This window comes from Anopheles maculipalpis, chromosome 3RL (assembly GCF_943734695.1).
Source record: "Anopheles maculipalpis chromosome 3RL, idAnoMacuDA_375_x, whole genome shotgun sequence".
NCBI classification, from domain to species: domain Eukaryota; kingdom Metazoa; phylum Arthropoda; class Insecta; order Diptera; family Culicidae; genus Anopheles; species Anopheles maculipalpis.
Window position 1 is genome coordinate 35130617 of NC_064872.1, and position 27182 is coordinate 35157798.

General features: G+C 42.0%; 2 protein-coding genes across 2 annotated transcripts in view; one reads left to right on the plus strand and one right to left on the minus strand.

Moving 5' to 3' along the window:
• Window positions 1–27182, minus strand: part of LOC126564281 (actin-binding protein WASF2) — a 501777-nt gene that overhangs the window by 432724 nt on the left and 41871 nt on the right. The gene's annotated exons all lie outside the window — the stretch shown is intronic.
• The window catches only part of LOC126565323 (ras-related protein Rab-9B), a 186638-nt gene continuing 186360 nt past the window's right edge, over window positions 26905–27182 (plus strand). The window contains exon 1 of the mRNA XM_050222495.1: window positions 26905–26918. The gene's annotated coding sequence lies outside the window, so the exon portion shown is untranslated. The remainder of the gene's footprint in view (window positions 26919–27182) is intronic.

Genomic DNA, 27182 nt, shown 5'->3' on the forward strand with positions numbered 1-27182 from the left:
TTTCGTAATGACGGCCAGGCCGTATTCCTTAAAATCTAATCTTAAATCTAGCCTAACAGTTCATCAAACTTATATCTTATTTGGAGTGTAGACATTTCCTTCTCCCTCAATTCAAGTGCACCTTATCCGGGGTGAGCTCGCTTGTGGATGTTGTTGCTGCCAGGTATGGTTCTAAAGTTGTCCTCTCTATGTCTGCTAAGGGGTTGGCGCCTCTTTGGAGTAACGTGGAGTGGACACTATCAATTGGCTCCCAAGAAACCCACCTTTATTGAGGATAATCTGTGGTGTTCGCCACACCATATAGTTGCCAGCATTTGAATGTTGTGGCTGGCGCCCCAACAATGGGTAGAACGCACGAGTCCGAAAACCACTGCAACTTTGTAAAGCTACAGTAGCATCTAACTCACGCATACCGCCAACACTAAAGCCGCCAGACACAAATACACGTCGTCCAAACCTAATTCAATTGGTTCAGTGATCTAATGTTGTCGCTGGCGACCCTGATGCCAGCCAAACGCAAGGAGCTGACAACTACAATAACCCTGTAAGGTTACTGCAGAATCGAACCCAGATATTCCGCCAACGACAAGGTCGCCGGTTACGACCCCAGATCTCCTAAATCAACTTTTACCGAACCTGGTGCCGAAATAGCGACTGGCGCATATCGGCGCTACCGTTGCGAACGTGTAATAAACAAAGAACAAAAACAACAACAAACAAAAACAAAAGAACAAATAAACATAACAAACTACAGTCCGATAATAGGACGATAGTGCATATCTTGCATCGGCACCGCCGGGGATCTTCCTGATGCCCGAACGGCTGCTAAGAGTCCGTGTCTGGCCGCATCGAACTCCACACATGACCAGAGGATGTGGTCAATGTCGTGGTATCCGTTGCTACAGCTATAAACCTTGGAGTCGGCGCTACCTATAAGTTGAGGATGTGCGTCCATCGCATAATGGTTCGACATAAGTCTGGAAATTATATTTAGGGCGATACGTTTTTTCGTACAGGCGAGAGATAGGTTTATTGATCATGATTTCTCTGCTTTCGCTAGAACATATTGTGGTGGAGAAGAAGAATGGCATTCACGGTCGCCATTTGGTGGGGAAGAAGAATTTCGGATTTATAATCACGATGAGAACGGAACAACGTGATTACTAGCTGTGCGGACCAACATCTTTCTTTTTTCTGACTGTCCAGGCAGTCTGAAGATTCTAGATGAGAATCTTCCTTACTGGAAAGTTGGAGACATCGAGGCATTACCTTTGGTAGGGTGACTCTCGATGCTCATCGGCGGAGCAAATCGGCCAGGCGACTTTGGATGTTCAGAAGGAATATTCTTTACAAGCATGTTGGAGGTTTGAGGCCTTACCTTGGGTAGGGGGACACTAAAACCTCTAGAAAGAATTGAACGCAAGGATTAGCTTGATGTACCTTCTGTCTAGACTGCTCTCTAGATGGTCCTTAGACCGTTTTATTTATACCCAATTCTTACAATAGTTTTTGCTCGTTTGTTTTGTAACCGAAAATTATTCCTTATTGGTTTTTCTTTTTGTTATTGCATTTTGTACAAAAATGTTTACGTACGCACAAAATGCGTTGCGGTGCGATCGATTTCCGCACTTCCAACAAATGTGTCGCTATTATTGAACTGAACGGTCGCGGTGCGATCGATTGCTGATTCTGCCTAAAATGTGCCAGACATCATGAAGTTACTTGTTTTGTGTTTTATTGTTTTGTGTTGCTGACCACTGTCTGGACTCGCTGGTCGTCTTGCCGGGTGCGCTTGTCAGTGTTTGAATGTTCATGCTAAGGCGTGCACTTGGTCAAAATAGTTGAATGTACATTTCTTACGTTCTTGGCTAATGCAGGTTATTTGTTAAATTGGTGAATTCCTGCTTGCCGTATAATGTAACGTTACGTAACGCTTGTTTTATGCGAGGTAATGTATACTCTAGTGAGATGTTCAGCAGATATGCTACAACATCCTTCCAAAGTTACTAGGAGAAGGCCCCTCTTACAATGTTCGGGGTTATTGGGTTTTGCACCTTTTTATAGGCAGATCCATCTCTGTCGAGCTCCCAAAACTTCTTCTCGAAAGTGATTAAGAGAAATTCGTTAGTTTAAGACAGTGCCCGAGTCACTGAGCCCTATGTGAGGCGATTACTGTTACTGTAAATGTTTTACACAGTTTTTCGGGTGAAGAACATTCTTGGACACCCTTGGTACACATGAAAACAGCACCATTACAATGTAACTGTCAAAGATAATGACTGTAATAATTTAGTGGCTCCATTTTTTTCTAATGACTCTCAGTGTATTTTAAATTTTAAATTGATAAATGCATTAAAAACCTTGCATAAAAATTCATCTACCACCGTATAATTGTTGCACACGGAATCTAATAATTTTTTTATTCAAAATGGATACTCTCAGTTTGCCCGGGCCACATTATGGGCTCACATTCATAATTTAGCTATTATTCAACAGAAGCTATTTTCCCCCCAGCACTATCAATAGCATTGAAGCTAATGGGATGATCATAAACCACCTCTCCACAACAATATCGAGAACCAAAACCAAAAACGATCATACATCATACAAATCTTACCACAGGCACAAATGCGCTCAAAATGGCCAACCGGAACATAGGACACATTTTTTTTTTTGTTGGCGGGAAAGGAAAAAGCACATGCACAACACTTTCACACCACCAAATGACAATCAGAGAAGGAAGCATAGTTTGGTGTGTGAGTGTGTGTTTGTGAATTTATGTTCTGCGGAAAAGCCAAAAAACTATGAAAGAGCTATGCGGGTTTGGGGAGGAAAAATCATGATAAATCAAATCAGCTGACAGAGAATGGAAATATTTTAAAGCCATTCCTTGCCTGCCTCGGACCAGAGCACCAAATGGGAGGGAGCAGTTTGTGACGGCTTGGCTTGTGGGGGTGAGGGTGGAAAATACAAAGGCAAAAGGCAAATAACTACACCAACAACCACGCACCGTAACCTCAAAAAACCGTCTGGTCGAGTTTACAATACCCTGCCGGGGGGGAAAAAAAAATCCAGGAGTAAACATGGCGGGACGGAACATTTGTAACGGAGTTTTTCCAACCGATTTCCTTCAGCTCGTACCCGATCACCCGGTTACTCGTTGCCGGTGTATTCATCGACAGAAAGTGAGATTCAACTGTGTACTGTGTGAGTGTGCGTTTGTGTTTTTGTTTACGTGTTCGCTTACACCAAGTAATGAGAGATGAAAACGAAGGTGAATGAAAAATTGGTCCGAGTTTGTTGGAAGGCTAGTAAAAACAAGCTTTTCACCCTCGTCACCCAGTCTTCAGCTCAACTCCGAAATCGGTCCGGCAATGAATTGGTCAATCTGGTAATCCGATTCACAGTTTCACTAGTGCTTTCTCCTTCTTGCCCATTTCCATTGCAGGGTTTTGTATACCATTTTCTGAATGGTCAATCACACTTTTCTGTCGAAGACTTTTTGAGTCGAGCTTAAGTCATTTTTTTTTTAATCCTATCAATCAGAGCTATTTGTTTACGCTCGACTCCAGTGTAGTTGAATCAAGATAAAAGAGCATAGAAAAGTGATTATGAAAATTGGAGCACCTGTGCAGTTGAGTACGCGAGGGAACATATAGGGGAATTGACGGGGCAAGTAGGACGGGAACATCTACGGCTTTCAAAAGAGCCGATAAAGAAGGACTGAGCTAGGGATCAGCGAGTTTTTAGGGCCTGCAGACGAAACAACGGGCATCTGTCTTCGTAGCAAGGCAGATTGGTCGACCAATCATCTGAGGATCACAGCGCAATCATAACAATCAGATCAAGATCAAGACAAGATCAAAGATATTAAACAACATTCCTTTAAATAGACGATGTCGAGTACGCAACAGTCCACGTCATTGGATCGGAGCGGATTAGCGAAACTGACATGAAGGCGAAATCATGGCGAATACGAAAAAAACCGAAGGATACGCTGTCGGACGAGATCGCGCCGGTGTTAAAGGGGTATTGACCGCAGCGCTAGCGGATAAAAGGAAGGCGCGCACGATGATTAAGCCCTTCTTCATCACTTAGCGGATAACTACAGTAAAATTTGAATATAGGTTTGAAAAGTTACAAACGCGTAATTGCTATATTATAATAACTGTGATATCTGAAATGCGAACCAGGAGTAACTCTTCAACATTTTGATTCACCATTTTGATGGCATTAAGAATGGGATCTTTACAACCCACTGCAGTGCGATGTATGCGAATGACTATTGAAGATAAATTGTTTCCAAAGAAGAATTGGATAATGGAATGGCGATCTTAAAGAGATGCAGGCAGATCTGGACTCTTAACAGGGCAGAGCAGTTGAACGATCACACACGATGGAACGAATTTACGAATGCCAAACCTGATGAAACACCGCTGCACTCGTTCGATACGATGTATGTGAATTTTGGCTGAAGCAAAACCATATACGAATCTGAGCAAAACAATAAGCAAACGGGGTAAGGGTTTATTAACTTTTGCTAAATGTTTCTCATTTGTTTAATATAAAATTGAAATCAAATTATAGCTGAAAATCTATTGAAAAATAAATATCCCATTAATGCTGAAAAACTCCTTTAGCGAAATTGTTGTCGACTGACCGGGTGAATGATCAGTCCTGAAGTCTACGCAATCTTCCTCGAGAGGATGAACAAGATCAGAATATTACTTTAGTCAGACGGCTAGACTTCTTTTAGGGCTAACCAGAACCAGTTCCTAGCAGTGGACTTTCGTTGATCTTCGACGACACTTCCATGCAGTTGAAAACCCTGTATCAACGACCAATCGGGAAGTTTTGTCCTCCTCCATGAATCCTGTTGTTCGCTTTCTGCTCTGCCGGCTGCTACTGCTACCGCTGCTGCAAACAACAAATGGTTGAAAAGTCACAAAAATATGGTCATTTGTTAGGAAACATTTTTACCGCAAACAATTTCACTCTCTCTACGTGTGTATGTGTATGTAAGGGCACTTTTGTTTCACCGTTTCACATCGATGGCCTGGAAAAGTTAGGAAAGGGATGGTGGGAAAACAAGCGAAATAAAACACACCTTCTCACATGGCTAGGAATTTCGGACAACCGGCATTGATTTTTCCACTCGCTTTTTCTCACCGCAAGTAGATCGGCGTGTAAATGAATAGCGTTTTGGGGAAAAAGTTTTACCTCAGCTTCCACTGCACACTCACTCACTTATTCTTTTACTCGCTCACTCACCGATTGAGGGAAAAGTGTATGTACGGCAAAGATATCTCTGCTGTATGCTCAGCTTTCCATTGCAGACTTATCCTTCTTTGCCGAACAAAGTCCATTCAGCGTCGATCCAAAGCGAAGCATACGATTTTCCACCCTTTTACATTCTGCGGACAAGAGTGTTAAGACTTGTTAACAGATCTACGGTGGAAGAAAAAAAGACAAAAACAACAGTGCGAGTGGAAAAGAAGCAAACAATGTAAACCCTTCTTCGCCGACTTTATGCGAAATATGCTCCCCTCTAGCCGTGTGAATGATGGGCAGCTTTTTTTGTTGCTTTTTCTATCTGCCGCACGAAGCAGTGGCACAATCGTTCGTGATGCACTTTTGTCTTACTCCACCTATGTACATATGTGGTGAATGCAATTTGCGGTTTACATTCATTAATAATAATTTAATTGGCTGGAATTAGACATCGTCGGACGGTGTGAGAGAAAAAGAGCCAACGGTGTGGTTGTTTTATATTAAGTTTTAAGGCTTTTTGAGGGATTTTTTTTTATTTTGAATCTCATTAAATAAATTAAATTGCGTAAAGCATTTATTTGTAGGAAAGTTTATAAAAAGGAAGGAAAGTTTTATTTAATATGGCATTTGCAGATGCTCAATTATGGCATCAGTAAATATTTAGTGTCTTTCAATTTGATCACTCTTGTGGTTTGATTGAAGTGCCGTTTAATATTTGGAATAAATTTTACGCAGTGACAATATACTGGCAGTTTTCATAATGAACGATTACCCCCTCAATGTTACTAAAATTTTATTAAGTCAATAAAACATTCAAGAGATCTTCGATTTGCCTGATCATTGAAAACAACTATGGCCACAGAATAAGCTATAAGAGACTTCTTCTTGGTTTAACGATCTGTTAGGTCACGCCGGTCATCTAATGGTTTGCCATACTTATTGATACCACGGCTAAGATACTTTATTAACCCAACGAAGGTCTTTTAAACTTAATATTTAACCTACATTGAAATCTCTCTTGGTGTGCTCACAATTTAACATCTTTCCGGAATGAATGCCTCACCAACCGATTTGAGGAGTCGACACATGCAGTCCAGAAAGTCTTGTGAGAAAAACGAGGTCCGGAATTCTGTGACTGGGAATATTGCGCGAGATCGGAGCAAGCTGGCTGGCACGTATAGATCCATTTACCGTACCGTTGAAGAGTTCAATGATGAAGGCAAGTTTTTTGTGTTGAAGCTGCCAAAAGGTAGGTTTAAGGGGCATAGCACTACGTCGAATAGACTCAAACCGCACCAAGGATCGGGTCAAGAAAAGCCACCACACTGTGCTCGCATACCATCAGCGATCGAACCAAGGAGCAGCAAAACCAGTGGTGTAGAGTGGATCATGGAACGCGCCAGCGTCATGTTAGTTTTTAAGTCTAGCAAATGGTTTCACCTTGTCACAACATGATCGAGCTTCTGGTTGCAAGCTGCTTTCGGACCTACGGCGGTTAGTGCATCATCGGTGTTAACTGAAATGGTTGTATATTGCATCTTCGTAACTTTCAAAACAGGCAATTTGATGGTTCGGTCGATCAGTCGGGAACGGTGTCGCTTCAAGCATTGTCAGCGGGTTTTATCTAAGAGATATTTCCTGCTACGGTTGTATCGTCGTCAGCACTTTCAAAACTGAACCATCTCCAAATAGCTGCCATATAAAATCTTTCAAACACCTTCTTTTCAGCATAGGTTTAGAGGGTTTAAAAGAGGATTTTAGATTGTTTGCATGCATTGGGTATTTTCTGCTACGGCTGTATCATCATTAGGACTTACAATGCTGCAAGAATGGTGATGCTTCGAACGAACGAACCATCGTTTCTCGAGTCTTTTATCGTTAATTACTATTTTTAAACTAACCATTTTGCACCAGCATGAAAATATGTAAGTTAGTGAGTTGTCTGTGGTCTGAATCATGGATTAGTGGCGTTGCATATTTTATCAAGAGTTGGAGATATGACATCAATAATTTCGATAGTGTATAAATAATGTAAATGTGTGTCATTCCCACGCGATAACCCAACATGATAGTTATCACAGAACCAAATTTAAGGTTCGATGAATAATTTAATCGCCTGCTAAAATTTGAGAATTAGCAAAGAATATAAACATGGTAAGAGAGTGGCGAGCTAGCCCCGTTCCACCATATGGATGGCAGCAATCAGGCAGCATTGTGTCAAAACTATGAAAGCTTTACATAGCGGATCGATAAGAGCTGACGAATGTGGCAATGATGTCTCACATTACATTTACATTATTTATACACTATCGAAATTATTGATGTCATATCTCCAACTCTTGATAAAATATGCAACGCCACTAATCCATGATTCAGACCACAGACAACTCACTAACTTACATATTTTCATGCTGGTGCAAAATGGTTAGTTTAAAAATAGTAATTAACGATAAAAGACTCGAGAAACGATGGTTCGTTCGTTCGAAGCATCACCATTCTTGCAGCATTGTAAGTCCTAATGATGATACAGCCGTAGCAGAAAATACCCAATGCATGCAAACAATCTAAAATCCTCTTTTAAACCCTCTAAACCTATGCTGAAAAGAAGGTGTTTGAAAGATTTTATATGGCAGCTATTTGGAGATGGTTCAGTTTTGAAAGTGCTGACGACGATACAACCGTAGCAGGAAATATCTCTTAGATAAAACCCGCTGACAATGCTTGAAGCGACACCGTTCCCGACTGATCGACCGAACCATCAAATTGCCTGTTTTGAAAGTTACGAAGATGCAATATACAACCATTTCAGTTAACACCGATGATGCACTAACCGCCGTAGGTCCGAAAGCAGCTTGCAACCAGAAGCTCGATCATGTTGTGACAAGGTGAAACCATTTGCTAGACTTAAAAACTAACATGACGCTGGCGCGTTCCATGATCCACTCTACACCACAGGTTTTGCTGCTCCTTGGTTCGATCGCTGATGGTATGCGAGCACAGTGTGGTGGCTTTTCTTGACCCGATCCTTGGTGCGGTTTGAGTCTATTCGACGTAGTGCTATGCCCCTTAAACCTACCTTTTGGCAGCTTCAACACAAAAAACTTGCCTTCATCATTGAACTCTTCAACGGTACGGTAAATGGATCTATACGTGCCAGCCAGCTTGCTCCGATCTCGCGCAATATTCCCAGTCACAGAATTCCGGACCTCGTTTTTCTCACAAGACTTTCTGGACTGCATGTGTCGACTCCTCAAATCGGTTGGTGAGGCATTCATTCCGGAAAGATGTTAAATTGTGAGCACACCAAGAGAGATTTCAATGTAGGTTAAATATTAAGTTTAAAAGACCTTCGTTGGGTTAATAAAGTATAAGATAAGATAAGCAGATGTCTTTCTCATCACACACGCTAACTCACTTCATGAATTAGCTGACTGCTGTCTATGAAAACGTCGAAACGATTTGGCTACTGTAACATGAGCGATTCATCAGTGGTCAGTAACATGAGCTACAGCAACCATAATCCAGACTCAAAACAAATCGCCGAATAAAGTCATTTCGGAAGCCCAAATGTCTTTCAACTTTCAATGGAGTTTAGTGTTTTTTAGTGTTAGCTCAGAACAGTTTCAAAACCGCTACAATGACTCTCTTCCACAATCATTCGACCCAGTGAAATCTTGTCTGTTGCCTGAACCGCTGCGTAATTACTGGGCTTCTTTCATACGTTCTTAGACTTTGGTCCGTACAGTTTGTACCGATTTGGTGTGCATATCTAACTAATCCTAGGTTTAGTGAAGCAGTCAAGAGTCTGATTGTCTTCCGAGCAACAACGTCGACTCAGATTCAACTTGAAAACATTCCCCCACAAAGGGTGACAGGATGCAGATGCGACCGATAAACTAGCAATCTTAGCCTCGCAAATTCTTATGTTGACATCTTGTCGTATGCAGACAGCAGGCTGCTCCTAATCTCGATGCTGGCAAAACTTCTAATACAATACAAAAAGACAATTGCAGCATCGACCACAGACACAAAACTCAGCGGCATGAAAATGGTTCTCAAGAAGTGGCAAGAGATTATCACCATCCTTGTCGAAAGTGTTTGATAGCACTATTGTTATGTATTTTTCTAAATCATTTCAGGAAGGCAATTCCCCTCTATAGCACAGCTTAATTTACTCTTTGTTTAAACACAATGTTTTATTACATGAAAATTTTATTGAACTTTTGAGTTTTGTTTCTTTATTCGAATTTCATCTTTAGCATGCACTAAGCCACCGTACAAAAAGGATTTTGGATTTTATTTGTATTTAAGATACGATAGAAATAGTAACGATTTAGCTCTCGTAGTTTGCATGAACCGGAAAATCTCATTAGACCGCAATTTACATCTTCCAAATGTTATTTTTCAAACCGCACACTCCTCCTATATACGTGGTTCTGCAGCTTGAAAATCCTTCCCTCAATTTAACTCCCCTTTTAATCCCATCTGTGCCCGAACATTCACTCAATAGTTGTGAAATATTAATTCCAAAATCGAAGGGCTTATTAAAATTATTGAAAAACGGCCTCAAATTCGTAATCCTGTTACCATTCCGTCCCAAACCGTGCGCTCGTACGTGCTATTGGCCCAGGGAATGCACCAGATGCACTCACTTCATCTTCAGCTACATCTTTTGAAGCTTTCGGACATCTTTCCCCGCAGCGCTGTGCAACGATTCTTAGCTTCCACTGCACTTGCCCGCTGCACCAGCTAACTTCATACTTCATTTTCTCACAAAGCCTTCACTAGCCCGAGGGTTAGGGGCTGAAGCAGACGAGTGTACCACCTCTGGCAAACATTCGGACGACATGCTACCGCACATATATATTCGCTGCAAATAAAACTGTTTCTGATTTATTTCTTATTGCACATTGGGAATCGGATACCAGATGAAGGACGGGACGGCCAGATTAGGCAAGGTCGAAGAGGGGGGGAGGGGGGGGGGAGAATAGTGTGCACCGCCACAGAGAGATGGACAAGTTGTACGTGCCATACGGCTTGCAGTGGCACACTCGGGTGGTGGTAGCATTAGCAGCATTCAGTTCGCCTTTGGGACTTTGACTTTGGCGACTGGCGATTGCCACCGGGCGAGTGATTTAATGCGGGTTTACTTTGCACATACACTGTTTGTGTGGCTCATTCCGTATGCTGGTGTCTGTGGTGAGCTTTTATCTGGCTGCACTCGGGAAAGATGGTGCCACTTATCGTACGAAACATGGCAGTAGCACTGTGTGTGTGTGTGTACCAGTGACCGGCATCAATATTACGAAATGGTCATTTTTCAAGTTTTGTTGCTGCTACGAGATAAAGGGAAGGATGCGAACGAATGAAGCTTTTACTAAGGAAATGTTGAACGCTGCTTTGATGCTCGTTTTAGGGACGGGGTGGTCTTAAATTAGATTTGATTGATTTGGAAAATTTTCTGTTTTGGAGATTTAGTTTGCGCTTGTGAGGAGAAAAGGGAGGCAAGGGAACGTTATTTGGCAAATGTTCTTTCGAAGGAATTATGGATCCAAAGAACTGATGAGCTATCAGTTGCATGTTAAGTTATTAATTATTATTGAACTGCATGTCGAGGTACAGTAAAAGCTCTATTCGTCTCAAATTCAGCATACTTTTGATAACTTGAAACATTTTGTTCTCCATACAAATCGGTTTCGGTAGAATGTTATTTTTTAAAAAATAGTAAACTACCAGGCGTCTCCATCGCAGTGAGGCGTTACTCGAAACATGTTCAAAATTGCTTCAGAATAAATGTAGTGAGTTGAAACTCTTACAGTAGACTGTTCTTCTAAGTAAATGAAAAATATCATGAAGCTGTGATGAAAACAAGAAGGTATAAGCACTAGAGCACAAGAAAATTTTCGTAAATATAGTTTTCTATAAAAGTCTTTCGCTAAAAGTCTTCAAACAGATTGAATAAAACAAAATTTCCTGCGTAGCTTTGTTAATATACGTGAAAAAAACTATAAGAAAAAGGCCTACTTTTAAAAGGCTAATAAATGGAATACTTCTGAAAATAAGTTCGTCAAGTACTTGGCGCCTCCATCGTTTTTGAGATAAACATTTAATATTAAATTATATTTCGCTAATTCTTTGTTCTGCACGCTATTGCCTGTAAAAGAGCAAATTTAAGAATTATTTATTTATATATCATTTAGCATTAAGGGTCGGCCGTATCTTCAGTATCTTCTTGGGCTTTTTTTTTCTTTGAGGAACGGTATGCGCGTATTGCTTCACTTATTACCACGTAGTGAGGATAGTCAGTTTGAAGACCGGCGCTGATATCGCTTACAACACCGGGCCGCTCCAGCGCTTTTTGAGCTATTTTTTAGATTTACTCAAGAAATTAATTTATGCAAAATTTGAATTGATTCAGGTGATCTGCAATCAAAATGTCCTTTTCTGCCGAATTCAGTGTGACTCATGGTTTTATTCCTATTTCTGTTTTGGATCTGAATAAAACTTTGGATTTGATTTGGATTTGACAATGATTGGATTTGAGATATAAAAACTATACTGAAAAATATCATAAAATGATGGAAATTTTATCAAAGCTTTAAAAAAAACTGATAAATTCTTTTAGAGTGCTTCTAGTAGAACATTTTGCGAAAATCTCTTTCGATGTTCTGCAATAAAACAAGTCTTATCTACAAATTGCAATTCATAAGCGCACAAAATTAATAAATCTTGATTCAATCGGTGTCCTTTTGTTAAAACTCACCTGCACCATGCAAGAAGTAAGTGACATTGGGACTGCAAACACGTCTTAATTACCGAAACTGCTGTGAAGACCGCGGTACAGCAATTGATCTTATAAGTTTACCTAAGTGGTACAAGAGCAACGTTCGGGAATGGCACGATTATGTCCTCCGTCGTAAACTGCAACCGAAAGTGTAAAGTCACTATGGCTAAAGGAAGGAGAAGAAGGAGGACTTGTGAGAGAATCGTAAGCGGTGGAAGGTAAAAAATGCTCATTCATTCATCTTTTTCACCGCTTTATCGCCTTTACCTCCACCATCATCCGCCTTACATATCCATCATCGTTATTTGTTTAGATTTGTCTAGAACCGGCTTCGAAGCTCCGAAAGGCAAGATTTTCGCCCGGAGTGCTTTCGGCCGCAGCACAAAAAGCCACTCCAGCGGTGTGGAAAATGAGCTAATTTTCGGTGAGTGAAAAATAGGTTAACTTCTGCATTTTCTCGCTGCATTCCCTGCGTTTCCCTTTCCCTGCAAGGTGAGCAATTTTTCTTCACCGTACAGCAAAAACGAGCGCACGAAGTGCAACAAGCGACCGACCAACGTTGACGGTGCGCAAAGTGTTGCGTTTTGTTGTTGTTATTGCTGCCATGGTGCAAACATTGTTGCAAATTCCAATCGTTGCACGACGAACTATCGTACCTGCACTGCTGCACACTTGGACCGAGCCCCCGGACTCTAGGACCGGTACCGCGGCGTTCCTACTCGATTGGAGGAAGGCTTAAATGAGGTGAACGTGTTAGAGTTGCGTCTGAGTGATTTCTACGATCGTGGTGCAATTTAATGGCTGCACAGTGGAACTTTGCTATGTGGAGTAAGCTCGAATATGGTGCAAAAATCAAGAATATATTCACATTTGAGTAATTTGAAATTATGATTTTGAATTTAGCTTTCTAACTTCTTAAAAAATGGTTTACTTAAAAGTAAAAATTTATTTGACTTAAACTAACCGTTTGCATCAGCCCAAAATTCTTCAAGCTGCTGGTTTATGATCCGCAAACCAACGTAGCCTCGAACTACCTAACGTTCCATACAACATGGGTTTGGGCCGAAACAGGCAGGCCTTCAGGTCGATGCCGTCTACACGGACATTCACGTAGCATTCGATAATGTCCCACACTACTTGCTACTCACCAAGCTTCACACCCTCTTACTTGCCAACAGCGGACCTGAATAAGACCTTAGTGTTCGATCATATCGCGTGAAGATCCACGCCTCTTCAGAATAACTTCACTGAAGCTACTTCGGCTAACTGTTCTTTGAGCTATAAATTTATGACGTGACTATTGTATTTCCACCGGACAGCATTTGCTCTATGCTGATGATGCTAAATTGTACCTGGCGATCCGTAACCACGCTCACCAGCTGCATCTTCAGCCCATTTTGTGGACATTCCAGTCCTGTTGTTTCAAGAACAGGTTGGAGCTCTGTGTTGGGAAGTGTGCTGTTATGATATTCGATAGGAAACGCTCCCCTTCGATTATTCGTTGTACGGGTCAGTCCTTGAACCAGTCACCAGGGATAATCAGCTGATGCGCCTGATGAAGCACCTAGCACGTGGTCTCGAAGATCCGCTCTTGATTAAGACACTGTACTGCTCCTTACTGTGGCTGTGTTGCGCATCAGTGTGGTGTGGCTGCGCAAATCAATCCGGTTTGCTGTGTGCTCCTGGGAGTAGCGGATCAAGCTGTCTAGAGGCCCTAGACGGAATGGATATCAAGGCCCATCAAGATCAAAAGTGTTGACCGTGAGAAGAGGGGATATCTGTCCAGAGAAGCCCTCTGACCGCTGAGGCCTCTGGTGGCCGCCAACTCTGCCCATAGGTTTACCCGCCACTGGCGCTAGAAGATCTCAAGTGGATTATAATGGTCGCAGCGCGCTATTGGGTATCTAATCCTTTAAACAGCGTAACTGTAACGCTCAGAGACTGTGTATGGCAGAAATTGTTGACCACTTGATCGACTCGCCGATACTACTTTCCATGACTTAAACTATACGACCTGACGATATAGCTCTGTGTTAGATCTTTACTCGACGTTAGTGATGGGTACTTCGGAGCGCAACAACGGCTCCGTAACCGGCTCCGACCCAACGGTTTCAATCCGTGGCCGGCTCAGCATCCATGGTCCCGCACTTACGGCTCGAAACCCATTAGAACCGGTTCCACCCGTCTCCGGAACCTTTCTGAACCGCTTTCGGCTCCGGAGCCGTTTTTCCCACCAATACTGGATGTAGAGTAACGTCGTACCCTCTGATGAGGGATCAGAGGAAAGAAGTTTCATTCCTCTGATCCCTTTCTAGTTTTGTGTCGAAAATTCAATGCTGATTGTGATTGTTTTGACGTACAAGTCGCGTGTTGTGTTTTTAAATTGTATCCGTCCTCTGCATCCTGCCATACATGCATTGTCAACACTGACAAACACCAACAGAACCATTTCTCCTTAGTTAGGACTGACTATACAATTATGTGGTATCATCAAGTTTAGTAAGTCATTCGATGGTCGGCGTGACCTGGTAGGTCTAAAGCGAAGGAGAAAAATATGTTTCGAGATCTGAACTTCGAGGAGCCATTTATGGTCCGTTTGATTTTATAAACAAATAAGCAACTAAATAAATGCCAAAAATTGTACCAGTGTGCTTGCATTTTAATCCAACCCAATGTCAAACCTGCTCACCGTTTGCTGCTAAGTTTGATACCAGCATAACAAGCACAGTGCCTAACTTGAGCTCAGCATGCAGCGAAAGCATAGTACCATTTCCTGCTTCTACTCCTGCACTGGGCTGGCTGACTTCCGGACGTGACGCATCTACGCGAAACTTCCAAATCATGGCCACATTCCTCCCACCGCCCCCCCCCCCCCCATCTCCCCCACGTTTAAAAAGGCAGCAACTCTGGCCGCCGGCGGCAAGATTAATTACTGTCATAATTTGAGTGGCTTTTTCCGTTTTTCGGCGACAAACCTTCCGCGGTGTGTGTCCCTTGTGTACCTTCGACCTCTTCGTGCCACCACAAATTGGCACTCATGCATCATCGTCAAAACTCGCCGAATGCGTGATGTGAGCCGCGAAGAGAAGGACGCGATTTTGGCGCGTACGGAAGTTTCATTGCCGCAAAGTGCCGATGGGTGAATTCTATCCATCCTCGTGACGGCGTTGATCGAGTTTGAATTGCAGTAGAGGGTGAAAGGGAGCGAGAAAGAGGGAAGGGAATGGTGTGGTGGACGGGTGTAAATTGGGAAAATTCATCTTCGACACCAGGCCATTAGCGTGCATTGACATCGAGCTTCTTTCGGCAGTTGATCGTGTGGTGCTACTTTCAAAACCGCGGATTGAAATGTTTGACAGTGTTGCGTAGTTGATATCAAACATCAAATGTGTTTTATTGGACGCAATAATTTCTAGAAAGTGCTTGAAGTTATTAAGTGCATGATACGGCACGACCGTATAAAAGAAAGTTTATTTTCGCATTTTAGTTGCGCAGATATTAGCAGTGTGGTATATTCTATTGCTTTATTGATTGATTTATTTTATTTAGCAAAAAAAAATGCAATTCACTTACGTGGAGAGACTTATTCTCTGTGGAGTTTAACTATTTCTTTGAGTGTAGTTCTGTCATCGACACGCAATATCCTGTTTCTAGTGATGATCTTATACTATTTTCAAGCCGAAATAAACAGGCGACCGGATCATCCAAGCATCTTTCAACTCTATAAGCGATCATTAGCCGTCGAACTACATTTTAGATGCTGACTTATAACTCTTGGCACCACAAAACAATATAAAAAAATATACTAACTTCACGATTACTATTGTTTGAAATTATTTTGAAAAAAACTGTTATTGTATACCTTTAGGACTGTTCCTGACTTATCTAAATAAAAATCCGTCTAACATTTAAAGACTGTTTTAAAAGCATTTGTTTAGCATGTTTTTGTATTTCTGTTGAATAATTACTGATTGGATTATTTGCATATTTTTAACACCAATTATAACACAATTTATTTCTTTCTTAAAGTTTCTAATAAAATAGCAGCTTATTAAAACATATTTTTAAGCCTTCTCCACTAAGAGCTGTCTAGCAACACAAAAATAGGCACACGTTTTCCATCATTTGCCCATCCAATTATCCATCAACCGGGTGTCAAACCGGGAACGACCTCATTCGGCGTAAAAGTGCTGTTTATTTTGATGATTCAATCCTTTCCCAAAATACTTCCCAGTGCATCAGAAAGGCACTCCCCACTTAGCAGAATCCCGGAAGTCAAAGACAAATCCTTCCGCCTTTGGCCGTGTACAAAGACAAGCGGCTCAATGGAAGCGGTTCCGTGCGATTGACGTAAGCCATCGCCTATTGTTTACCTTTTCGTTACATCGCAATACAAACGGCGAACACGAATGTGAAGTGTGATTGTTTCACTGTAACTCACTTACGATTGTTTCCGCTTCCTGGCGATCGAAGAGAAAGCATGAGCATTAAACAATTCAATTTATGACATTGGCGGTGAACGAGATTTTTGGAAAGCATTGAAAGGAAGAAACAGTTGCTGACGAAAGTGTTTGCTGACAAACGTGTTCAAATATTGTTTCGATTTGCAGTGACACATTTGCCTTACTTCCGCTTAGAAAATAGACGAGAGTGAAGCTGACGGAAGTGAGATTGTTCCGCACGGCTTGAAATGGAGGATTGTTTGCTTTTAATATTAAGGAAGGTTAGTAGAAACTCATCTATGTATGTAGAAAATATTACAACACGTTGCAAGTCACAATGCTTGGCGGTGTAATAAAAGCTCACTGAAAGCCCCTCCCTGGATGTTGTGCCTATGTTATTAGCCATCTTTACAAGAAGTAATGTGACATGGACACAGCACATGGCAAAAGGCTGCAGCTCGTAACATGTATTAATGTATCTCAACCATCTTGTGAAAGGACTCGTAGCAACATACAACATCATCAGCAACATACACTCATCTACTCCATCAAATAATCCCCACTGAATGCAAGGTTTTCCCCACAACACAAGAGATCAGCTTCATAAGGCGCCTTTCCCCCCGAACTCTAAAATGGTTATTTCCTCCTAGAAGTGCAAGAAGTAACTACAACAAGGGACACTTCATCGCCGGTGATCGTATTATAACGCTGGCTAGGCGAGATTTTCATAATTAATTATTATCTCCCGGTGACCATCGACCATCGGGAAGGATGCATCGTCATCTTATTCGCTTTTGCATCCAACCCCAGCCGAGAGGCCTTGTTCCGATCGTTACCCGTTCGGCTTCCGGTTTGGTGGCTTCTGATTTCCGCTCTACTGCTGAGCTGGGGCTGGGTTCTTTTTGCATTGGCGCTTTCATCCGCTACAACAATCATCATTACTATCGCCGTTAATGATGTACTGATGATGGTTTCCAACTTTGCTAACGAGAGTACCGGCCCACTGTTGGCCTTTGGCTAGCACACCAGGCACACAATAGTTCGTCTGGTGGCCACACATCAGCGAAGATGTCCTTACTGCCATATTGCAAGTGAAGAACGAACGTACGCTATGGCGTGTGAGAATGAGATTTTCTGTTTTCAGTGTTGGGCCGGTGGAGGAGCGTTCCCCGATGCTCGACCCGGTTATCTTATCAACAGTGTCCCGGACACTTGATTTACGTACACTCGAGGGAGTAAAGCCGGGAGAGAATGTTGCATCCTGCGAAGGCGCATTGTTTTCGATTTATGGCATTTGACCGCACACAAACACACACACACGCCCGCAAGTAGAGCGCCGGTACGATGTGATTGCACCGGGCTCAAGTCCTTACGGGATTGTGTCTAGACTTCTCGCGTAAGTGTTACCGTTTGCAAGGTCCCACAGCCGATTATCAGGCAGCATAACAAAATGTACGTGTTTTATGAGATATTTAGAATACGGAGGAGTGTGTGTGTGTTTGTGGGTATGTGTGAGAGAAATAGATAGTCCTCTTGACATGCTTGGTAGTAAACTGTAAATAAGCTGTTAAGAAAGACCCTAAAACAAGATATGGTTACCTTTTTGTACATCGAATTGCATACATTTAGGAAACAGATCTCAAGTGATCTAAATTATTGCTTTTTCCTTATTATAACCTTACTTTAAGCTTTATTGCCACACTAAAAGAGACTGTCAAGAGGGAAATATGTTCCAGCTGGATGGAAAAATATGAAAAGCGAAAAGTTTATTTACGAGCTCAATGTTCATCGGGCAAGAAATACAATTCCAGCACGCAAGTAGTTGTTTACTATATTTGCATAGGAAAGCTGAACAAATAGACGATTATTTTGAGGGCAGACAATCACACAAATCTCCTCTGGGGCGAAGAGCCGAATACACACGATAGTTGAACATTAATTAACTCGCAAAAGTACTTCATTTATCGGTACGGAATGGAAATAGAGAGTTCTATTAATTTCTTTCTACTCAACAATCCACACCACGCAGACGGAGCGGTATTTCACTACAAATTGAAAATACGAGTACGAGAAGACTCGTTGAACCTTGCCGGTTCGACAGACTTCAACTTTCCTGGTGCGGTACCAACTGTCATCCAATCGTACGGATGACTGACTTTTATTGGACACCTTCCAAACTAGTCGGGTCAGATGCTTTTCGGGATTGCTGCGCGTTCAAAGTTGCTTTGCAAAAGACAAACCCGTGTGCTGGCCGGTCCATTCGAACGGTGGCCACATGCCGTACAAGGTAAACTACCCTTGCTAACTCGGCCTGCACTATTTGCATAACCTCACACATGTAAATTTCCGTCCCAATATAGCCCCGTTCGCAACACTCTCCTCACACAACGATAAGAAAATTAGGAAACACCTAGCCCATCACCACCACCAAGGTGCACGAGATTGCTGCCGTTCTAATGCTCTCGTCCCAAGCTGATCTCCAACTCGAGGCACTTGCGAGATGCGCCACCGTTTATGGGGGGGAAATGGTTTTCACTTCCTGTCACGGTCATTTGCTACCGAGCGTCACAGTACAATCGGAACGACCACCGAATATCTGACCGGTTCCCGAAATCGCTGCACCAAAAACCGTGAGCTGCCACAAAATTTCCCACATAACAAATTCTTGGCTTTTGCGGTCGCACCGAAACGGGTTTCGTCAATTCAACTTTCACTACACCTCGGTACACTATCCTGGCCTTGTCACAACACTGGCCATTTACACAAGCCGGTAGCGCAACCGAGCGCAAACACAGCGTACTTGGTGCTAAACGTTACGTGCGAACTGTCACGAAACTATTCTAATTTATGCAAATCGAATTTTATTATTCCAATCGGACGCTCGCTGGCCAAGACCGTCGGAGAGGTGGAAGTTTATCCAAGTACCTTAGGATGGTTTCCGTGACAGGTTACAACACTCTGGAATCACACTTTCTCCCACCTGGGCTGAGGGTTTGCACGGGTGACAGCGTGGGTGAGTGTAGTGTGAAAACAATTTATGGAACATTTACATCATCACTTTCTATGTTTGACATGATTTTAAATGAAAGGACAGCGCAAGAGTTCAGCGTGGGGGCGACGGGCCCGAACATCTTATCCTCAAAGTCCATAAACCATTGTTTAGTTAAAAGTTTTTGATTTGGAAATGAAAATTTAATATGCAATTTGTGGAAACAAAGCACATATCAAGAGATCTTTTGCAAGCAATCATGTGGTAAGTGTATTGTATAGCGTGGAAAAATCTGTTTGTCTTTAGTTCGGCATGGACTGTTTGACTGTAGTTGTCTCTTACTTTGGTTATTTAGAATTTATTACTTCAAGTCAAAATTTAAACCTTAGCTCAGGAGTGTATTGGTTTATTCAGTAGTTCACTAGCCTTTGTGGAAGTTATAGCACACTTTTACAATTAATATGTGAATGGATTTAATTTAAATTCTCTGTACTGCTTTCCGTTCCGTAGAATGCGCCTAAAGGTATGTAATACAATATTTAAACACGGACAGTTGCCTCACGCACTTCATGAAGTTCTCAAGAAGCTTTCGCTTTTCAGCGTAAAGCACCATTGTCATTACACATTTTTGCTATTAGTGAAACTGAAAACGGCAAACGAAAATTACTTATAACTTCCATTTCGGTTCAAACTATTTGTTTGTTCTTGGTACTTGGAAGCGAAATCGGAAATGCTAGCATATTTAGTGGTATTTTTGTTAAACAGTCATAGAGTTAAGGTATTTCAGATAATTCAATAATGATTATTCATGATTAAAACCATAGCCAAGTTAATTTTGATATTCATTATTTTTATTTATGGATATTGCAAAACATGTAACAAGTGGAAGGAGCTAACTTCCACCGATTTGACCTTCTATTCATGAGGATCTTAAGAGATCCTAGCGGGACAAAACGATACTAATACTTTGCTCTTTTCTTCCTTAACATAGTGTATTATTAACGATAAGTTCGAGTGTAAGCTATATTAATAAATGGAAGGAAATTCATTGTTTTTATTATGGTGGCGTTGATTTCTCTTGTATGAGAATTGGTATAAAATTCCAATCGGAACGTTCCCTCATTCGCAAGTTTGGTGAACGTCAACAAGCAAACAAGAACTACTATTGATTAATTTGGTTTATTTTCCTTTATGTATTTGTGCTATGCTTTTCGGAGCTGGTATTTTGCGATCTTAATTTTTTGCTAAACAAATTCTGGCCAAACACTTCTCAATACTTAATAGATTGTGTGGGCGATCTACCATGAGAAATATCTCAAATTTTGTTTTGAACTGATCTTTTGGTCTCAGACAATCAAACGGATGCTACTTACACAGTCTGCCAGGCAGTTTTCCATCAGATGGATTTTCTTAATTATCCAAGCGGACATCCTGATGATCCGATAATTCATTGTGTTTTATTAACGACGTTTTTTCCTGATTCATCCAGATAATTTTCATCAGCTTAGTTTTGCCGATGACCTCGAAATATTCCTTCCAATTTTTCGCTCATTTGACTATACTTCCAATGCAACACAAATTTTCTCTCCTCTTAGTGTTCAGCGAACTTCCTTACCATATTTATTCCTAAATGTATTGTGCTATTTCCTTCTCATGGTCGTCTCAACGCTTACACGTAACACGTCTATTCGTGATTTCCGTGTTTGATGTTCGATCGAATGATACAAAGATGATTTTTAACTATCAATCTCTGAACATTTAAAACTCGCCAGGTAGGACACTTGACCTTGATCAAACGAATCACCTACCTGAAGTCTGATCCGTCTTGCCTAGAAGTCCTATCTTGGAATATGCCAGTGTTACTTGGAATCCGTCTGGTGTCACCATAGTAGTTCGAATTGAGAGGGTCCCAAAACATTTGAGGCCTTTGAAAAAAATTTGAAATTTGAAATTTGAGTTCAAGCGTGGGGCTCAAGTAACTTCCACAGCTAGTTTGCTGCTTGGTTATTCGAAATTCCCATTTCACTACCCGCCATAAGCGCTACGGTATCGATGATCCACTCCTTGCTTATTTTCACCAGTTTACTAGCTCTGCTGACGTTGCTGACCCATCTACTTTCCATGCCCTTGTGATCTTTCCGTTTCCGTTATTCATCCTTCAAGCAGGAACTGATATATTATTATCAACCTTCAATGCCTGGTAAATCGCTTCTATTATTTTCCTTTTGTTAATGTAACTTTTTCCGTTGCGTTTTTCCCCTGCTCAGTAATTCTTTTTCAATCTCTTGAGTTTTACCTTGTCCTGAATTAGCTTAGTGGTTTGCTTTCGGTCTAAAGGACAATGTTTTCAGTCCGCCCGGAGTAATAGTATCAACAACGATACTAATGAATGAATGAAATATATTTGTAAAAATCTTCTTCTCTTGTCTCTTGTCCAAACAACCTCAGAGATCATAGCGGCCATCTGATGGTTATGTAGTTAGATACTTCATCATATCATGTAGTTTAATAGTCAGTCCTCGCCATGTGGGAACGATCCAGGTGAAATTCGAATGCCACATAGTTACAAAAACACTTTTTTTTTTCAACAAATTTATCTGTAACCCTAACTGTGTATCACAAAACCTGATTGATTAGCGTAATCATTGTTATGAAATTGAATTTTTTATCCTTTATTTAACATCTTAAGTACTCAAGCTGAAAAAAATATCATACGCCCAAATGTATGCAATTATAAAGCAATTGATGTTGATTGTCCACTTCACAAGTCTTGTTGTCAATTTTGCTTCCCAATGGAAAAAAAAGTTGTTACAAATGCAATATGAACTGTACCTTAGTCCCCTGTGATGTGGAAATTCGTGGAAATGTTATCGAATATTAATTATTAAATATTGTTACCGTACAGTAGGAACAGGACTTCTAATAGTCAACCCCACCACAGCCAGTAATCGATCAATCCCTTAGGTAACAATGCAAACCAATAAACCAATCCTCCGAACAACCATTAATCGCATCGTGCCCGTGGTTTATCCTGTCAGCAAGCCACCGTTTTCCTTTGGCGCACGTTTATAAAGCACAGAAATAAAAGCTCCCGTTAGCGAATTTGTTGCACATTGACTGTACTCATTCATCGTTACCAAACAAACAAATACACAAGCACACACATACCACCAACACCAACGCACAAAGAGTCACACATTTCATCGCGGTGGTCAGTGGCGTTTAATTAAAACTGTCCCTTTTAATTCACATCCGGCAACCAAAGTCCTTACATACGCACGTTCATCTGAAGTACTGTTCAACGGTCATCGGAAGCTTTGCGCCGCAAGACACACATTCACACACACACACACGCACTCAGGACACCCGTTTTTCTGGGACAGGTGGTGGCGCAGACAACTAGAGCGGATGTAATGAAATTTGTACTATCACTGTTCGAAATTAATGGGCCGCAAGAAGCGCGAATTTATTTTCCATTCAGAGCGTTAAATTGAGTGAAAATTGGGAGCGAATGCTGCCGCTGCTGCTCGTTTTGCGTACACCGCCGATTATGGGTTCGGTTTGATCGAAGTTCCCCACCCCACCTTTGGCTGGCGACAGGGGTCCATTCCACCCCGACAGGCCCAGTTCAATGGCCGGTTGAATGTTTAGCAAAACTGTTACCGCCTGGTTCTCTGCATTAAAGGATGTGCTGTGTGCTTTTGCAGTACGGCGCACCACGGCGCAAGAGTTTAGAAAAGATTGATTTGCGAGGTAAATTAATTACAAGTTCACTTCCACCTCAATGGGACGGTACATTATGTTGGGTGGTTGTTTTGAAAGGTTTGTTCATTTAGACAGAGAAAGATGAGAAAACTGGGTGGGAAATGGAGTGAGGCTCGCAATTTTGTAAATGAGTTTAGTTTTTGTTCCACTAAGTTGCACTTTCTTGCAAACTAAGGCAAATGACACGAGCTTTATTTCTTAGAAATGAACTACATCCAACAATAGAACTCGAGATAAACAACTATGCCTACAAACAAACATATAATATTCAGATTAATTGAAGTCTAACAGCTTCTACTTATTTTTAATTTCACAAAAGTACTTTTGAAAAATTATTCTTATTTAAGTACTGTTATAACAAAGCTGATCGCGAACTAATAACAAATTTCTCCGTTGGATGTTTGCCTCCCCGAAAAGGCATCTCTTTACTCTTTGATATGTAACAATTTGCATTTAAACGGTTAATTCAATGTCCATTATTAGCTAATATGCAAACTTCTTCATAAGATTTTAAAGCGGCTAAAGAACCTCCGGTCGTTGGTATCATGACGCTTGACTGCTCAATGGCTGTTTGTTGGCTGTGGTGATTAGAGAAATAAATGTACCAGCTCTACTTGCTTCCGTGATCCTTTTTGCGTCGTCTAGGTGTTTAAGGCCGCAGGAAACATTATCGAACAGCTCTAAGGGAATTTCAGATACACTAAATGAAATGTTTAAAGTCCATGTATAAATTTTGATATATCCTAGTCCACGTTTCGTGAGCGCCTTTTGTATGCATCAATCATAGTTTTTTTTTTACCAAACAATCGGACAGTTAATTAACAACAAATATTATTTTGTTTAACCCCGATGATACAGACGACAGAAGAGCCGGTCTTCACACGGCAGGACTAGGGTTCACATCCCATCCGAATCGTTACCCCGTAGTGAGGATTGACCATCCGTTGCGCCTATCCTATCCTCGATTTTTCACTAAATTACCACGACAGTACTTCGCTTTGTGCATGCGCTAAAGTTTATGAGCTTCTGGTGTGCGAACTTTTTCTTTTTCTGCATCGAGCTACATCAACGCTTGGCAGCACGGATTCGTCCCTAAGCGATCAACCAACACACAACACGCCTCTGCCACAAAACAATCCATGCCAGATCCCAACGCGGTGTACACGATCATCAAAGCTGCCTTTTGAAGCTTTCCCACACTCCCCTTTGCTGCTCGCCATACTCCAGGCGCTTGGTCACCTGCTGAGCTGGATGTGCTCTTACCTTGCCGGTCGATCATACTATGTGAAAATGGAACCCAATAAGCGCTTCTAACTGGCCTTAGCCTGCATGTCCAGTCGGGATCGCGCCAGGCAAGATCGATGTTCGACGTAGAGGATCGCTCCTGTTATCCTTTTTGACGTATGTCGTGAATTAAACGCTGTTTGTGATTATTACTAAGCATGTCGCGTGCCCCGTATTCGACAACGTGGTTAGTTATTGGTTTATTATGCCATTCGAGGTGAAATCCTGCTTTAAATATTTAAAGCCTCTTTTTATGTCAACAAGAATGTGACAACTCACTGATAGCTGTAGTCCATGACTCCTGGTTTGATTTATTTAAGCTGGTCCATAGTGCATGCTTCGGCGAACCCGTTGCACCACCTCTGTACACTACACCAATAGCTATGAAGATAAACGGACAGCATCGCCATCACCAGACCAGCCTCTTTGACGCGGGTTATACCTCTGTCTCCTGGTGTGCAGTAGAGGAAAAGTTTAAAGTCTATTATGAAACCCTGTCAGCAATTTTAACAACAAGGTTGGTTATGTCGAGACTGGTTAACTGTTCAGTTGTTAGGTTTCCCAAAACAAAGTTTCGCATCGATCGTGTCAAGCAGGTTCAGAAGGTGCTTCATCAGGTTTATTTTCCGAAGATACTCCAGTGATCATTTTTCTGACCTGCCCGATTTTAAATCCAGATACGAGATCGTCTCAGTAGAAGCTCGTCTCGTAGAAGCTCGTCTCACGACCGCTCAATTGCCTTTTTTTTTTTGCTTCCCTTAACATCCCCACTCGTCTACTCCGTTCTTGTCCTGTCATCATCATCGCTACGTCGCGCACTCCGGTTCGTAACCATAATTTCAATCAAATTTCTTTCCTCTAATTTTTGGCATAGTCTAGAAGCGCGTGTAAAATAGACTTTCAATGTATCCTAAATCCACACGTTTATTGTGGTAAAATTAATGCGGTTTTAGATGTCTTACATTCCAAGAGCGAGAAAAAAGAAACCAACCGGTAGAAGAAAGAATACATTATGTTTACAAACTATACCAATGTCACCTGAATCGACTAGAATCAACCATAAAGGGAGTGGAATCGACTGAAAGAACAACAACAACAAAAACGCTAGGTGACTCGCCGAGAAAGTTTCGCGTTTAAATTTACATCACGGAAGCAGGTGTAGGAAATAGCGAGGAAACCGCGTAAAGAAAAACTACCGACATGAGGTCAATGGTGGAGCGGTGGCGAGCGAGCGAGACACCGAATGATGCAATCAAACGAGAAACATGCACTCCTAGGCAAAAGTTTTCCATTTTCCCTACTCAAACACTACGTGGCGGCAGCAGCATTTGGGCCATTTTCAACCATTCGCCATATCAAAAGCATTCTCAACACAGGTAAGTATTTGCGTATTTCATACCGAGATCCCTAACAATTCCCTCCTCACTTTCCCAATTCCGTTTCCCCTCCTTACATGTGACGATTTTTCCCACGAATGTCCAAAATAAATGCCGACACGGACACGGACCATTGCAAGAAGATGCACAGGTGCCGGACGGTAGCGCATAAAAAGGTGGAGGAAAAAGCGTGCAAAGAAACTCGGACCTACACAATGCAATCACACACCGTTTGTGGAGAGGGAGAATACCTACCCGTGGCGCAACAGCACACAGAAGGATATACCTTTGCCTTTGGGATTCGACTCCACCGCGAGCAAAAGGCTGCATCGTGGAAAGGTGGACTGGTGGCGCAAAACTTTCCCAACTAATGCATTTCCATGCTTCTATTCATGCCTTTGTTTGATCCAAACCGGGCGACGTCTCCATTCAGTCGAAGCCCGATGGGGTGGGTCCACTACACCAGCCTCCACAACGAACGCCACGTTGTCCTTTCGCCGGTAGGATTTCTTCGCATTCCTTCTTTGTCTTCGTTTTCAACTGTTTTTATTGCGCGCCCTCTTGTGTCCGCGAGTGTGGGTATGTGAAAAAGTTTTCCTTCTTTTCTCCCGCCACACAAAAAGGGGGGGGGGGGGGGAGGGGGGGGGGTATGAGGGAGTGACAAGAGCCAAGAACATTCGTATCACTCCACACACTTTGCTCCACACTTTGTGGCCGGGTTCAGTGAAAAAACCGGAACTATGTTTTAATGTTGATGGCCGGATTCCTTTTGATGGTTAGTTTTAAATTGCTTCCTTTATGATGCCGAGCGGATGACTGTGAGGCCGTGTCTACGTGTGTGTGTGTGTGTGTGTGTGTGTGTGTGTGTGTGCGCGCGCTTAAGAGTGGTTTTTGTATAAACTCTAACCCAGCAGTACCACCACCCCTGTCGAGGATCTAAAGTCAGTGCGAATACGTTGGTACGGCAAATAAAATCATTACATGAGTTGTCCCACCGGGGCCACCAGGTCCACCCATTTGCTAACCCATTTATTTATTTTCCAAGGGTCAAAAGGATATTCTTTGGGATAGAAGATTACAGCAAATGAAAAAAAAAGGAAAAGAAAGTATAAGTTGCGCGAGTTCGTCCGGGCAATCCCATTTCCGGTGACATTTGGCACTGGCTCAAATGCTGTCGAATAATTAATTGATTTTCTTTCAGATGGCACTTTGATGGGGTCGTTTCGACGATGCTTCCCGTTCGGTTTCTTGCCGACCTTCCGAGATGCTTT